Source organism: Vanessa tameamea, chromosome 13 (genome assembly GCF_037043105.1).
Source record: "Vanessa tameamea isolate UH-Manoa-2023 chromosome 13, ilVanTame1 primary haplotype, whole genome shotgun sequence".
Lineage (NCBI taxonomy): Eukaryota > Metazoa > Arthropoda > Insecta > Lepidoptera > Nymphalidae > Vanessa > Vanessa tameamea.
Genome location: NC_087321.1, coordinates 7137784 through 7153022, shown reverse-complemented (window position 1 = coordinate 7153022; position 15239 = coordinate 7137784). Strand labels below are relative to the sequence as shown.

At 31.3% G+C, this 15239-nt stretch overlaps 2 protein-coding genes across 4 annotated transcripts in view; one reads left to right on the top strand and one right to left on the bottom strand.

Annotated features, from left to right (window-relative positions):
• Positions 1–15239, bottom strand: part of LOC113403364 (alanine--glyoxylate aminotransferase) — a 336845-nt gene that overhangs the window by 176475 nt on the left and 145131 nt on the right. The gene's annotated exons all lie outside the window — the stretch shown is intronic.
• Positions 1–15239, top strand: part of LOC113403350 (uncharacterized protein) — a 109472-nt gene that overhangs the window by 77545 nt on the left and 16688 nt on the right. The gene's annotated exons all lie outside the window — the stretch shown is intronic.

Below are 15239 nucleotides of genomic sequence, written 5' to 3'. Positions count from 1 at the left end.
TCTAGGCTGTCGGATCTTGTCCGATTTATACGTTTACTGGGAAACAAGGAAGGCAGTTCGCCTGAGGCGTATGTCAACCGCTCCGTTGCAGATTATTCTCTAATCCACTTTCACTACTAAGCCGCTTTCATGGCTTTGTGTTTAGACTGTGCTCGATGCCCGTCAAGTGTGCCCCAAATCTGTTATATAGTTTAATATTGGATGCAGCTAATGCGCAATTTTAATGTTATCCACGCCACGTGCACGTGATTTTTTCAAATATGCTGAACATATTTAAATTTTGAATGTTATTATAATAAAAATTATAAATGTTTGTTTATTTGTTACGACCTTGATACGTCTTAACTACGCAATCGATCATCATAAAATACTACATTCCCCAATCCTCACACGCGTGTGTAGTTATGCACTAAAAGTAGTTCGAATACATTATAAACATATTCTTTTAAATAAAATTGATTCTTTTAGATAAAAGTATATAACGCAAATCATATTCGAACATTCCCATGAACCCTTTAAATTTAAATGAAAATTGTATACATTTCTATAAGACACTACGATCTTTTGTAAAAAACATCGTGACAAACCTAGAAGATAACTTAGATTAGATAAAAATGTCGCAAATGGCAATCGATGGCGAGCTAACGTGGGTTTAATGTGGCCTCGGAGTCACGGACGCGTGTCTCAACATCGCCAGTCGAGATTACTGAATAATCCTCTTTCTTTATACCTAAATCACTTCGTACTTCGACTTAAAGTTATACACAGACGGGAAAACTACATTATTACTTTATATTTTAGTGATGATTCCTTACAATAGATCAAGTTGTGATATAAATGAAATGGATACATTTTTTACGCACATTATTTCATCGGAAAATAAAACGATTTCTTTTAGTAACACTTTCATTTCAGTCGGAGAATAAAGTTGAAATTGTCAGCTTTTCTCTACTATGATATGCTTGTATTTTCTATACATATCTTATCCTTCCTCTCCTCTTGAATCAGTCAGTTTATTGATGAAAACCGAATTAAAACGCGTTGCGTTAAATTAAAAGATCTAAGCGTAAACATATTGGAATATTTTTGCATGATGCCGTTTTATATATATCTCAAATTGTCGAAGACAAAATCTCAGAATTGTTACTAATACTAGGAGGTATCTCCTAGGAAATAAGCTCCAAGACTTCCTTAAAAAGAGAGGAGCTCTAGCGCAGCAGTAGAACATTTACTAGCCGTTACTTTCTAATAATACTATTAAACGAATTATTCTTTTATGATATACGTAGGCGGGCGAGAAAATGGCCACCTGTTTTGGCCATGGCGCTGTAAGATATATTAACCATTCCTTACATCGCCAATGAATAGCAGTCGTCAATTTAATGATGGAATGAATGGGACTTTTTTTTCTTAAACAATGTGCCCCTGATTTGTTTCTGCCTACATCTTGTAACTTTTTATCTTCGTCTTCAATTTGCCTTTTACTGACAACGCAATTTGCTGAATCTATTGTGATTTAAAACGTTCTAAATCGATCCGACTGACTTCTTGCTCTGTAACTAACTCAATTTCCTTAGAAACCGGCTAAATTACTGGAAAATCGAATGTTCCGTCAATTACTTTTTTAAGTAATAAAATCTGCAACTCACTGTGACGCTGAATTCTATTCTTAGCAAAATTCTTACAAAACATTGGCAAACTATTGTAGTTTTTTAAACGTGATAAACAATATAAAACAAATTAATCTGTATATATTTATGTGGTCGTTATACCCTGCCCGCGTCTTTAAAATAATAATAGTAAATATTTTTATTTATACTGTTTTCTCAAGTCAATATATTGAACGTACAGCGGTTTAGTGTTGCGGGAAGTCTCAGGAAGCCCGTCAACTCCGGCCTAAATCTGTTTTGACAAACCAAGCGTGAAGTCGACTCGAGAAATGTTAACTAGCATTTAATTTCGACTTCACTCGAATAATTCAGAGGCTAAGAAATCAACAGCAAACTTGATGGATCCCTTGACGCGTGCTTTACCTTAGATTTAAACTTTGAAAATATATGTTCTTTTTATAAAATGTCAACGAAGATTTTTTCTCTAACCGTGAGCTTTGAGCATTGAAAGATTTATTATTTTTAATGAGTTGCGTAGAAATTTTGCTTTGAAACGATAATTTGAAATAGCTAAAGTTTTTCTATGGGAGTTTTTTTTTAACTAAATTGAAATCCAATTTTAATGAAAAAAAAAAAACTTAAAGCGTTTAAAATAATTACTACAATTATAATAAATACGTTTATATTTAGAGAACTACTAGTTTTCTTTATTTATCAACTTTCGACACGTGAATTTGACATGTGTTTCTATTACGTACACAAAATTTCGAACGCTATCGAATAGAACAACACCATCTGTTTCATATATATTTATTCTAACCCTCACATCAACATTCTCCCTTAAAGGATGTAATAATTGTTTTTATGTGAAAATGTTTATTATTGTGTTAAACCTGATTAAAATACGTTTTTCATTGAAACCGGCTCAGTAGCCGCGTTCGTGTAAATAAATAAACGTACGGACACAAACCCAGCTGTGATAGGGGCGTAATTCTAAATAGCATATACGTGGAATAGCATCATCAATTAACTTTCGTAGAATTAGTATTAATACTAAAGTTTTTGACTTCGTCCTAGGTGTATTTCACAAAGCAATTTATTTGATGACGTCATTACTACTTCCAATAAATATTAATATGCAAATTTATGTTTCACATAGTATTAATCCCCATCGGAATAAGTATAACACAAAATTTTAAACGTTTTTCGTAAATAAAAAAAATTTGTTAGTTTAAAATATTTAGATAAAAAACGACGAATACTTGCATAATATATATATATATATATATTTCATAAATTGTATAAATTTCTTACATAACTGACTTTTTTGAGGAAAAAAATGTATAAAATTAAATAAAATCATTACAAATAAGGAGTAGGGAATTCTGTAAGATGCATAGATGACCAGACAGATAGCTCTGTTCGATACTGATTACATTGGAACAATTGTTTATATCTGATTAATTATAATATATCTAGTAAACTTTTAATTTTATTTATGCTATAACGAAACCGGTAGTAGACCATAATATATAATTATAGTAGTATCTATAAGACCATGGTCAGACCTGCTGTTCTATATAGATCAGAGTGTTGGGCTATAAAAGGGATGACTGAAAGACAATTGCATGTGGCGGAGATGAGAATGCTGAGAGGAATGTGTGGTGTTACGCGAATGGATAGAGTAAGGAATGAGTACATAAGAGGAAGTTTGAAAGTGGCACCAGTAACCGAGAAGCTATCTGGAAACCGGCTGTCTTGGTATGGGCATGTTATGCGGAGGAATGAGGACCATGTTGTGAGAAAGGTTTTGAGAATGGATGTGGATGGATATAGAGGTAGGGGACGACCCAAGAAACGATGGATGGATTGTGTGAAAGACGATATGATTAGAAAGAATGTTACTTGTGAGATGACGTCCGACAGAGAAGTATGGAAGAAGAAGACATGCTGCGCCGACCCCAAGTAAAATTGGGATAAGGGCAGGAGGATGATGATGATGATGAAACCGGTAGTAGATTAATGTGCTGTAAATTTAGTATTAATAAGTAACTATTGAGTTTTTTGTTTTGTATTGGTAGACAATACTTATTACTTGATTTCTACCCGATTTAAATTATTATATATGATCAAATTTGTCTGGAAATTGAAATTAGTATTTGTTTCGCAATATATAAACATATTTTTAGAGTTACTGGTTTGATATGATATTACCCATCTTTGTGCAATTTCGTCTGTGTTGGTACCCAATCTTATGTAGTTATTCAACTAAATAGACGTTTTGTATTTTGCTTTGAAGGGCGAGTCACTAACCAGCATAGTTAGTAGGAAGGAACATCATATTTTGGTTACTATAGTTAAATTTGTTTTAAAATGCTAATCTATAAGGTGGTTATCACTTGGAGTGAATGAACCAAGGTTGTTTGTTTTTGTGTCTTTATTTTTACAAATGATAATAAGAATAAAAAAATATAAATTGCTCAGCTTCTGATTATTTCTTTAGGAATGTCCATTGAATGCGGTCACGTGATCACTCGCGTTCCCCTTTCGGAAATGTTTAGAGGAAACTGGTTAAGCTCAGGTATTTAGGGAGCAAGTATTTTTTTAAATAAAGCATGCATACAAGCAGTGAATTCAATTTACCTTTTTCATTATTTATGTGTTTTTTAATCAACGTATTATTTTAAAATAAATTTGAATAAATTCTCAAATAATATTGTTATCAAAGATACGTAATCGAAATATCGAGTAGCAGTATTTTACTAGTTTAATAAATTCAACTTTTATTATTAATATGAAACATTAAATATACTTTGCAGAGAAACACAATCTATTTAATATAACGAGCTAATTCTAAGTCTATTTATTTGTGTCCAACGTACTTGTAATGTTTACTGTTTTAAATCCGATTATTACTAACGCTATCGCCCGTGCCATTTAATATACTTAACCTTCTTCAAGCTTATAAACGTATTGTACACTAAATTTCATTTAAAACTAACTTTAAAGTTTTACACCGAGCGAGCTTATGTCAATTTACCCTCATGCTTCGTTTGTGCGGACATACAGAATGTAAATACAATATTTTGTAATCAAATTTTTTTTTAATTTTCTACGGTACACATTCTATATCTATACTGCTATAAGATACAGTTTTATATATCAGGAAGCGTGTATTACAAATAAAAAATATTTAAAAATGAGTGAAGCCCGTAAATGTTTAATTTCTGGGCAAACCCATATTGTCTTCTTTAATAATCTTAGACATTTGAGGCATATTCCGTAACACAGCTCCAGTACGAGTCAATGTGAACATAAGGTAGTATATCATACGTACATTTATGTGCTTCACGATCGAACCTATGCATATTAACCACACGCACCAGTCTGTCTGGCTTCCCAAAACTCGTAGCGTAACGCGTTACGTAACAAAGTAGTTTATCCGCCCATAAGAAGTCTCACTTAACAAATAATAGGTAAAAGATTACGTTTAAAATAAATAAAAAATTATAATAACTAATACATTATATTTAATATATAATAACATTATAATTAACTTTACTGATAAACGAATTGTATTGAATAGTTATTATATAAACGCTATACCTTTTATTACATACATGAATAATAAATGATGGGTATAAGGTTGTGTTTGATATGGATTATTAATTAATATGCAAACAGATTTTCATCTTTTAACATGACTTTGCTAAAGAGTTACTACCATTTCAGTTTTAGAGGTTGCCGTTTTGTATTTGAAAAGCGTTACTTACAAATTGCCAGCTCGTTTAAATCAACTTTTATCGACTGTTCATGTTGATGTTTATAAGCTACTATTTAATTTCACCTGTTCGTATGTGTGTATCAAACCTTTTAACTGAATTTTAAACCAGTTCCACATAACCGATTCTGCGCTGATAACTACTACACAGATAATACATGAAATAATAATTTATTCCTATAACGTCGTTTTTTTTCATTTATATTTTTCACAAGCTAGAATATAGTATTAATTTAAAAAAAAAACAAGTTCTATATTAGTTAATATGTAAATATAATGTTAATAATGTTAGTAAAATGCGCGAACGTTCCTCTGGTGAGTAACATTTTCGGACGAAGATGTTAAAAAATTTGGCACATATACCTAAATTTCATTTAAAACGTACAGGTTTCAATACAATATTTTTCATCAACACTGTGCATGAACTAAATTAACAAAAGTTATTAAGCACGTTCAAGCCTGTAATGCAATTTGAAATCGCGGTTATCAAGAGATCGCTTTCTTCTTTTCTTCAATAAGCTCTGCTTATAACTTTTCAAATACTTCTCTCTTTCAATCTCTTTATATATGTCACCGTAAAATTGTAAATACCGTTAGATTATAATCTATCTCGCGAGATTGTGAACTGTCGAAAGATTGTGAACCGTAACATACTGCTTACAATTTAACGCGTTACTTTTCGGTAATCTTACCTAAAGTAACCGAAATATAGTAAACTATCGATTTTTTTAACGTTTTATTTTCAGTTAAATCACCGTTTACAATATTTCGGCAGTTTACAATATCGCGATATAGATTACAATCTAATGGTATTTACAATTCTACGGTGACATACATAAATATAACATGAAATTACTTACTAATATAAATTTAATTAAATCATAATGTGCTATATAATTTTTTAGTGTTATTGACTGGTTTAGTCAGTCATTTATAACTCAGCTAAAAACATAATGTAGATAAGTCCAATTAGCTAATGGTACATACGTATTTTGAATGCAACTTACATATTAAAAGGAAAAAAAATCTCACGCAATATGATATTACTTCAGACACACAGTACAAGTTGCAAGCATCAATAAATTTATTTCAAGTAGTCGACTAAAGAAACATTTTTACTAAGGAAAGCAAAAGTTCCTTTATAAACCTAACTCTCTTGCTAGAACCTAATTAGACAGATCATTGTCAATGAGGAGAGTTAGAATCGTGACGTGTTCTGTTCGAAAATTGCCTTCAAATATTTCTCTTTATATGTTAAATAATTCAAACGAATTGTTAAGGATAATTTTTAAACAATTCATAATTGTCAATGAGGAGAGTTAGAATCGTGCCGTGTTCTGTTCGAAAATTGCCTTCAAATATTTCTCTTTATATGTTAAATAATTCAAACGAATTGTTAAGGATAATTTTTAAACAATTCATAAATATCAAATCGGGATATTACACATAATTGCTATAATTGCAGAGTTAGAAGTGAAGTTAATGGGGGCACTTCCGGTCTGCGCCCGCGCCCCGGGCTACGGAACTTCAATTTCCGTTGAAAGCTGATTTTCCTTTATGACAGCAACACGGCGTCTATTTTTTCAAAAGCTCCTGAATCATAATGGATTGTTTTTACTGTTTCATTAAATTAGTATTGCTTGAGTTGTTTAAACGAATTTCAAATGAGCATTACATTATAATGATGTATGACGTCATAAGTTTGTTATGACTTTCGTTTTATATAATATGTTATTTGATTGATTTAAGGTTTAATATAAAACGTATTAAAATAGATTTAGGACGTAATAAAAAGTTAGAATTGAAATATGATGTATTATAGAACGTACAATTTACGTTTAGAAATTAGAAATTATTGAAAATTATTCGAAACTTCTGTTTGGAAGGATAATTTATTTATATATTTCGGTCTGAATAGTAAGTGACCTACTATTAGTACTACTACGAAGGACATCTTTGATTTCATGTTTGACGACCCATGGGTGGTATAAGAATTTTAAATTTATTTTAGTGCTTCAATTAAATAAATAAAAACAACCAAAGCATCATCATCATTAAGTAATTCATCATTAGGTATGAAAATCCAATAGTGATCACGTAGAAACATACCAAAACAGATACAAAACCGAAATTCCACGATGTATAGCTTAATCATTTGGTCTTAAATCGTGGGAAACGATGGAAATACTCTCTTTGTGCGACATATTATCAATACAAGGGAGTGCATATTCGTGAAATGTGCCTGTCGGTCGGCACAACTCGCCTTTGAAGCCGAAATCAAAACAAAAGGAATTGGAAACGGGAAAAGAGACGATATTTTGCCTATTTTGAATGGCAGTTATGTAACCACAGAGTTTCACTTTCGCGAAAAAAAATATTAAAAGTGATTTATGGTAAGAAATACAGATAATTAATGTACAATTTAGTTTCTTTTTGTTGATGTATAATGACATAGATGTAATGGCCCCGTAGGTAGAACTCATGTTCCTATAACACATGGATACCCACCACAGCAAGGCAAGCGCTAATAAATATTTAAATGTTTAATTTGTAATTCATATTGTAACTGGCATTTAAGAAAAAAAATATCAAAAAACCAATAATATTTTAGTGTATTATATATAAAATGAGGCTGCTTCATAAATAATTAGTAAAACGTGTATTATATTTCTCGTTAATATTTTTCAGTATAGATTTTAATCGACGTTAAGAAACCATATTATTATGAAACCTTTCAACGAAGCCTCACCCACGCTTATAGAAAGTAATATTCAATTAATTTATTATTTGGTCTGAATCACAATGAATTCAATTTTTTAAAATATTTCATTATTATTTTGTATGCTTTGCCATCTTATTAAAACGATTCAGTCAGCCAAGTTTCAATTGCAATTTTTTTTTATTTTATTATTAATAAAAAACCATTGAAATATCATTAATAACAATTAGATGTTGATCAATAATTAATAATTGCATTGCTGTAAACAAAATGTAGCAAAAGTTTTATTTATTATTAAATTTAACATTTGTAGTTTATCAACACTTTTTAACGAGGTTTTATCGAAATGCGTCTATTTGATCAGTTAAATATATAGATGTGGGTAACATCGTCAAATTTAATTAAAACTTGTAGTACTTGTAATTTTGCAGGATTTTACTTGGCGACAATATTAAAAATAATCTATTACATTCAATTTCTTTAATTTTCGTTTATAAATTAAATGAAAGCTTATTTTTCACGTTAAATAAATGTAAACTTAATTGCCTATAATTATTAAAAACATCCACAATTTTCAATAAAATTATAAATACGAACAGACTGAATTAAACCAGCGACAGACCTACTAAGTTAAACCTAGTACATATTTAATTCATGACTTCACAATAAATAGTTTTACTTTAATGTTATGTGTATAAAGTAAACGCAACTTAAACATCCATCTTTAATTTAACATGCATATAGTAAAGACACGATCTGCGTTCGAAGTAACTTGTGAGTCTCGACAAAACGAAAATCGTTCAGAAACAATGGATCCAAACAATGCGTATAGCCTCGAGAAATATAAATCTGTCCTGAGATCGTGTATTAATCGCCGTATTTGGTGAATAAATTTACTTTTGTTTGAGTTTGCTTTCGCTGTGGCGTTATTTATTCAGTAGGACGACCCGAGGCCAGGAGCTCAGATACTCCTGGTGTTTACATAACATTTTCGTCCCACTGTTTGCCATTGACTTGGCGATATCTCTAGGAACTGAATTTATTAAGCAAGTATTTATTTTGAATGAGGAATCGCTGCTGTTACTCACGAAATGAACAATGCGAATGTTGTTTTGATGGGACTGTAACGAATTACGGTTATTTTTATAGGATTAATCATGTTACGTTTTGTAAATATTTATACGTTATCATGTTACTTCCTGTGTTACGTTACAAAAATATATAAACGAATACTTACGTTATATAATATGAAACGAAAAGTTTGTCAATGTTTCAACTTATTCTCGTAAATAAACTAACAGTACAGGTATTCCCAGAATACCCAAATATCACACGGCTAGGTTAGGGCCTCCTTTCGTTTTTAAGGAACTCCACGAAGTTGCTCCTAAGATTGGTGGACACATGTCATGTTGAAGCTTAATTACTGAGTATGAGTAATGAGATTGATTAATGAGAGTGATTAATTATAAAATAAAAGATAAGCACCTTTAGTACCCGGCCTTAAACCTACAGTATTCTATTATGGTTTACATATCTCGACTACTAAGTCATATCGGCTGACTATATAGTAATGTTTTTTTAATATTTATATTGAAGTTTATAGGGTCGCCTGCGCACCCCTGGCGTAGGCGATTGATTTATGCCAATGGCGCAAAATGCCTACGCAGTGTGCTAGGATCGTCTCAGCCTACTCTTAGATCTATTGTTACTTGCGCCAGAATTATCAGCTTATTGTACTACTGTATATCATGATTGAAGCGAGAATAAACTTGTTTGTATGAGAGATATAGTTGTTTATTGATATGATTTAATATAAAATCGATGATTACAATAATTTTGTCGAAGTTCTAAATTAAATGACACATAAAACATTTTAATACATAAAAACGAAGTTGAACTCTTCGAATATATTACTGCTTGGTAATAGAAATATATTAAAATACGAGTAAATCGTTAAGGCTCTTAAATTTTCGCATTCCGTATTTTTCCCAGCAAAATATCCCTGAGTCATGCTCCATACTTCATTTTAATGGCAGCGTACGACAGTAGATTGGAATACTGAGTTAGCATACAAAATTAAGAAACACTTTTACTGTAATGAACGAAGGAGTACGCCATTAAAATAGTGCCACATAAATAATTCAGGCGTGGTTTTGGCGTCGTGTCAAGTTATTTTCACATTAAATTTCATGAGAGGTACATTTTTCCGGAGAGGCCCGACTCTCGCGGTCGTGAAGTTGTCATACGTATAATTAACCGTATTGTAACATTCGCCTGATTACCAGCCGAGAAGATTCTTGTATTTCCTTTATTAAATGCAATTCAGATTTGGTGTTCCATATTAATATTGATTGTGAGGAGTGTAAAAGTGTTTTCTATGTAAACAGAACGAAGTTATAAAAGAAAGCGAATAAGAATTTTTGAACTATACTTACACTTGTTTAAAATTCATGGAAAAGTTTCAACAATTATGTATACAAACTGCTAACAATGTGCAATTCTTGAACCGTTCTGTCTTAAGTATTTCTACTCGTGGAGGAAATCTTATTTCTTCGTTTTGTGTCGTCGCCTTAGCCGCCGGGAATGCTGACGGGAGACCTCCGTTCATTTTTATTTTTACACCGTAAAGCAAAGTCTACGACTTACGAACGTTGATTTTTATGGTAATAATGTATAGATATCTTAATCACTTTTATCCTAGGGTCATAGTTTCTCGAAGACAGTTTAAGTTTGACGTAACACTACTCTGGGTTTCTACACGTTCAACGTAAAACGGCAATCAATCACGCTGTATCAAAATTTGATGTTGACATAAAGTGGATGAGAATATGATTGATGCACCCACTTCCAAACTCCATTAGTAATAACCGCAACTAAAGCAATAATTTAATAAAATTGTCCTGCAAGCTACACAAACAGCGTTTTCGTCAACGATTGCGTGTTACGTAACATATATGTCTTCCTACCTAAAAACTATACTAACAATTAATGTAACACAAATATTTTTAAAGATTTGTTTTATTAGTAGCGATGTAAGGAGTTTTTATATTCTTAGTCATTAAATTGTATTTTCAAATACTTTGAAAGAACATTCGCACTGTGTATAAATAAGAATACCTATAACAAAAAATACGTTTAATGTATAATATGGTGCTTGATTTGTTTATATGCAATAGCATACCCGTAGCTTAACATGAAATGAAACTTAATGGATACAGTATGAATATTTCAACTTTGCCGCTTTGAAATTGCAGTTGCATTACAGTTGACAATTTTTAGATGCAAATACACAATAAAATAATCTTCGTTGCGCGTTAATATTCCATGCATAATTCCATAGCGATATCATATATAAAATATCATATCTCAGATGGCTACAGTAGTCTGAGATATGATATTTTAAATATTTTGTTCGTTGTACATAATGTTGAATATATTATACATCCATTCGTATTTATTCCTTCGGAGCAAAGTAAAAACTTCCATAATGTAACTGTTTTGCTATTTATATAATAACTAACTGTTGCCCGCGGCTTTGCTCGCGTGGATGTTGAATATACAGATTAACTTAAAAAATTACGTTAAGTTAAGACCATTGTATATACCGCATTGGTTTGTATTTCACCCGTTAGTGTATAATATCCAGAAAACTCTTAAATACGTATCTATTCTATCTATTTTAATCAGTATCCCAAAAATAAAGTTTATTGTATTCCACCCCCTTAGACGTAAATTCAATTCAGTCAGGACAAGTTATTTTATAAGTATAAATATGTATTAAAAGTCCTTCAGATATGGGTTAGTGACTATAACGTTTACAAATATAAAAGTCACTGTAGTCCCTCACAAAATAATCTGCAAGTTCATTTCGGTACTTGCTTAATGAGGAGAAGCGTATAAACGTACTTATTTCGAGAAAAACTAACCGGGATCATTAGTTTGGTGACTTGCTCGCCTGTGGCTTGTTACGGTAATGGATCAGCTCACTCAAGGTATACATTTGAAACTACCGTTTACATTTACGTTATTAAAATTTTCGTTACTGAATCAACTTGATGATGTTACGTCTTTTATTACGATATTATAATTTTATAATTAATTCGTTACACAGATTTTCTTCGTGTCTTGAGATTTAATTGAATCTATAATTGGAGGAAGTTTGTATTATTTTTATTTTAGTTACGAAGATTGAGGTCAGAGGCGGAATGGTTTAAAAATTATGATGAGTTATATTATAGTATTAAATCGTTTGTCTTTCCTTCTATAGTGCTTACGAATTATGTGTTAACATCTCTACATAGTATAAAACAAGGTCGCTTATCACCTTCTGTACGTTTACATATTTTAAACTGCGCGACGGATTTTAATGTGATTTTCATTAATAAACAGATTACTCTGTCCAAGAGGTTAATACGTAAAATACATTCATATTATAGTTGAGAAAATGCTAATCTTTAAACTTGAATAGTCGAAAAAATAAAAAGAACTTTTCTTTTTATGTTGGTTGTTAAACCTGAAACTTGTATATAGACCGTAACTTATTGTACCCATGTGGAGCCGGGTGGGGTAGATAGTATATATATACTTTTTTTTATGTTAGAGTTGGCAAACGAGCAGGAGGCTCACCTGATGGAAAGTGACTACCACCGCCCATGGACATCTGCAACACCGGGGGGCTTGCAGGTGCGTTGCCGGCATTTCAGGAAAGAGTACGCTCTTTTCTTGAAGGTTCCCAAGTCGTATCGGTTCGGAAAAACTGCCGGCGAAAGCTGGTGACACAGAGTGGGTGTGCGAGGCAGAAAATGTCTTAAAAATCGCGCTGTTGTGGATATACTGCTGTGGTACTGCATTTGACAACTTTTATTAAAATCATAGTTATTTAAAACACATTATAATATAGTATTGTGATATATTACGTGCATCTATGGTCAACATATAAAAGGTTTTTCATTATTATCATCATAGTTACCGTTATTCATTCCAATTCATCTCAAACTAAGTTATTTCCTTCACCCACATGTCATCCCTCATACAGTCTATCAACATTTTATCCTGGTATTTTTTTGTATTATAATTTCTCCATAGACATGCTTTCCGTGCCATTGTTATATCATATTATTGATAATAGTTATATCAAATGTTATATCAAATTTTAATATGCCTGTATTTTAGTGCCAGATACCATGATTTCAGTGAAAACAAACCAATAAAATTATGAAAAAAAAATGATATTGCTTTACACTTATGTATAAGGCTATGCGACAACTCATAGGGAAAGGTTATTTAAATATAAAACGAAATACATTAGGGTTCAAATAAAAAACACTAAGATTATTAATCAAATACTGCTATTGTTCAGCAATCACATAACTAACAATCGTGGTCACGTGACGTTAATGATGATATTATACAGTGAAAACGAAATCGTACCAACATTATAAAGAATAATAACCTCGTTGATTTTACGCTAGCTACTAAATTAGCTTATAAGTTGCAGTTGCAGATCCTTAGCGTGGTACTATGTTCAACTGCGGGGTCGGAACAATAAAAGCTTATTAGATTTTTTTACCCAGAAAATCTCAGTAGTAATAGTAGAACGTGTAAACAGCAGCCCTGTTTACATTTCGGTTCTCGAAAGACCTTCTTCGTAATAGAAACTGCATACATTTGACAACTATCACGGTAAATAGTCTTCTAGTCAAATTTATATACCGAAATCCCTTTTTGCATATAAGATTTAGTATACGTATGCCATACGTACACGGAGAAAGTGACACTGAAAGGAGAGCAAGTGCTTTTCCTTAAGAGTTTATCGTTTATTTAAAATCGTTTTTGCTCGTTATTTAATTGATATCAGACCAAGCACTAGATTAGCTACGAGATAGATTACTTACCTCTACATAATACTGATAGATATTGATTTATTTATGTATTATACTTTAAGTCTATTAAGGGCTTAAGTCTTGTAGAAATTAAACTCTTACTCGTGTGACATAAAGGGTATTTAGTATTTAATAAAACTAAACTAATCTATTTTGTGTGGTCAACCAAATTGATACGTGACTAAATTATACAAAAATAAAATTTTGAAATAATGAATTTCATAAATAGTCACTCAAGTATTCAAAAAGTTTTACTACGAACATTACATAAACTTGGGTAAAAGTTTAAATTAAGTTTCTTCATTCGGCTTGCAATTAAAGTATAATTATAACTGTCAATGAAATTCCGTGACGACTTGAATTTATAAATAATTTCAAAATTATGACTGTAAGCAGTGACAGTGACAATAATCATTTCGAAAATCGAAAGAGCTGAATTAGTTTTACGAAAATTAAATAATAAAATAATTAAACAATAAAATAATTAAACAGACAAAGGAACATACTATACAGTACCTAGTAGGAATATTCCTAAGAATATTAAAATTAACCATAACAAAACATTAAAGTCAACACATAGTCTGCCGTATGCCGATGTAAGTCGACTGAGGCGCTTTCTTCGAAATTCAGCTACAACTCCGCCCCCAACCATTATGCTAGCAAAACGTGACGTCAATATTTAGTTCCGCCTCTTTTTGGTATATTTCTTATCCCTAAAACTAGTATAAACAAAAATAAAATAAACATTAATATGAGTTACTTGCATCGCGTAATTAATATGTACCCACACTATTATACAAGTAATCACAATTTTACGTTTATCCAAACAGTGTCACTATCTTTAAAATATAATCAAGTTTCATTGTATAATGTGCTTAATTGTATTTATATTTCATCACGTGCTCGATGGTGAAGTAAAACACTCCACCAAGTCGCATTAGAGCAGCGTGGTGGAGTAAGCTCGAAAACCTTTTTCTTAAATGGGGGAAGAGGTCTTTGTCCACCAGTAAGACATTACCAGGCTAATTTAACGTTTTTTCTTTTATATTACTTAAGTATCTTAAGATACAATTTTACGGTACGCCCATTCTCCTGTTAAATAAATATAAATATTCTTCACAGTTATAATATGAAACAACTAATAATAATTTGAGTGTCCTCGTTATATTGATAATGTTTTAATCATTTATTTCCAGTCTGCGATATATCTCAGGATTTAATTGATTAATAAATGTGATATATCCTAA